Genomic DNA, 2,500 nt, shown 5'->3' on the forward strand with positions numbered 1-2,500 from the left:
CCTCCGCCGCAAGTCCAAGGGATTGGGCAGAGTACTCAAATCGCACCGTTACGTCGATGACCAAGGCAGTGGTTCCTTTGGAGAATACCAGGTCCGGCAGTCTCAGTTCGCCCGAAGGACCCCTGATCCTGGGTTCCTTAAGTACGCTCCATCCCCACTTCTCGGCCTCCTCGGCAAGAAGGGAACATAACTTGTTGTGCCTCTTGATCCTGCTGGACTGGACCGCGGGACACTGACCAAGAATGTGAGAACAGGATTCCAAGCGTGCACCGCACCTTCGGCAATCTGCCCAAGCCTTTGTCCTTCCACGCAATAGGGCCTCACGAGTAGGGTATACGTTCGCCCTTAGCTGCAGCGCAGCAATGTAGTGTCTTTGTCTAAACCCACACCCTGCTGGGTTCATCATCCATGCACTACTAATCGGGTCGTTCGTGAACACCTCAACTCCCCAGCCCTGAACTGGCAGATTGCACCAAACACGCTTTTCCTCCCGTCTCCAGTCACTCGGGACCGTCCCTCTGCCGTTTCCTCCTTGTCCGATGGGGGGAATCTCATCAGGATCCCCGCCCGCTATGCACCATAGCCGCTTGAACTCAGACTGTCCACTCGTGCTTGTCATTATCGCCCTCACTATACCGTCTTCGGAGTTCAGCAACCGGTATAGGCGTCTCGCTTGGATGGAAGGCACGAGGGCCTCTAACTTCTGGATACCCAAGCCACCATCTCGAGGCCTAGAATATAGCAAGCCATTACAGGTTGACTGAGGTAGGTGGAGCCACTCCTTCACAGCCTTCCTGATTGTGCCATCCATAGTGGCTAGTGCTGTGCCCCTAAAGTCGCAGTGATCAGCCAGATAGATCATCCTGGGAATTGCAAAGTTATTCAACATTCTGACTTTTTGGACTGGTTTGAGAAGAGCATTGTTGATCTTAGTCACCCACTCCCTCAGCTGGGTGTGGATATCTGGCTTGGTGATCCCCACCCAAGGATTCACCCTTGCCCCCAGATATTTCTCCATCTCATCAGGGCTGATGAGATGAATTGGTTCCTTTCCCAACCTCCACGCCTTACAGTTATTGACCGTGAAGGAGGTAACTCCCTTCCCAATCAGGAACCCGTGACATTTCTTGGGCTGAACCCTAAGCCCCGTCTTCTCGCAGAATGTGTCTAGGATAGCGATGTTGTCTCTCATGCCTTCCCAGGAGTCACTAATCAGGACAAGATCATCTGCAAACGCTAAGGTACTAACCCTAGTACCTCCTACCATATAGCCACTTCCAAGGTTGTCGAGGGCTTGGATCAGGGGATCCATAGCCAGGTTGAAGAGGATTGGAGACATAGAATCTCCCTGCTTCACTCCAACCTTCATCTCAATGGGGTCCGTCTTGTCCCCATTGACAATGATTCTGGTCACGCAGTCCACATAAGCTGATTGGATCAGCTTAATCACGTGATGGTCAACCTGTCTCTGCATCAGTGCACACAGGATGTGATCATGAGAGATGGAGTCGAAAGCCTTCGCGAAATCGACAAACACTACCGCAAGCTGGCCCCGCTCTTTTTTGCAGTGTCCGAGAAGGCCTTGCAGAACCTTTAGGTTCTCGGAACACCCAGGGGCGCGGATGAACCCCCTTTGTCTAGGATTCAATGGGCAAGCACGCGCCAGCCTCTCCGCCAGAATCTTAGAAAAGAGCCTTAAAATCACTGATCCAATGGTGATGGGTCTCCAGTTCCCCACGTCATTGAGCGCCTCCCGATCAGTAGATTTAGGAATTAGTGTTGTCCGACATTCCTTGAAAGCCCTGGGTACCACTCCGCTGACCAACCACGTGGTGTACAGCCGTGCCAGTTTTTCGCCTTTCGGATCCCAGTCACTTAGCATCTGCTTTGTGATCCTGTCTGGGCCCGGGGCGGTGTCGCGCTTGATCTTGCCTAGGGCAGCTTTTACAGATTTGGCCGTGATTGGCTCTGCAAAGCACTCGTTGTCCGTTTCTCCTGATGATGTAAATTGGCCTAGTCCAGCAAAGTTGACATTCCCTTCCCAACTGGTCCTGTACGCTTGCTCTATAATGGCCAGTGGGATTGGACATTCTGTTCCTTCCACTCCATCAAGGATTTCACTGGCTAGCCTCGCAGGATCCTTAAGGAACATCCTCTGATGTTTCCTATAAGTCTTCCGCTTGGCCGCCCTGTTTCCTCCCTGAGGGTTTCTGAAAACACGGCCTGCCCCTCGTTGCCTACTACCAGGAGTACTATGACTCAGAGCACTCGAGACACCAGCTCCCAGCCTCCCCCTCAAAGCCGAGGCCGTAGCCTCCACGAGCTCACCCAACTCGTGATCCTCCCTTGGCAAATCCCCACTGCCGCCGAGCTCGCTCAGAGAAAGATCCAGGGAGGCCGCCCTCTCTTTCAATTTCTCGGCGATCCCCTGAACCAGGGGTGGCGCTGGCATCTCCTGTCTCAGATCACCGCTATGATCCTCTGACGGATTTATGGGGGT

At 53.4% G+C, this 2,500-nt stretch overlaps 1 pseudogene; it reads right to left on the bottom strand.

Moving 5' to 3' along the window:
• LOC136672453 (28S ribosomal RNA) overlaps nt 1-2,500 on the bottom strand; it is an 8,421-nt pseudogene that overhangs the window by 1,857 nt on the left and 4,064 nt on the right.

Source organism: Hoplias malabaricus, chromosome 16, assembly GCF_029633855.1.
Source record: "Hoplias malabaricus isolate fHopMal1 chromosome 16, fHopMal1.hap1, whole genome shotgun sequence".
Taxonomy (NCBI): domain Eukaryota; kingdom Metazoa; phylum Chordata; class Actinopteri; order Characiformes; family Erythrinidae; genus Hoplias; species Hoplias malabaricus.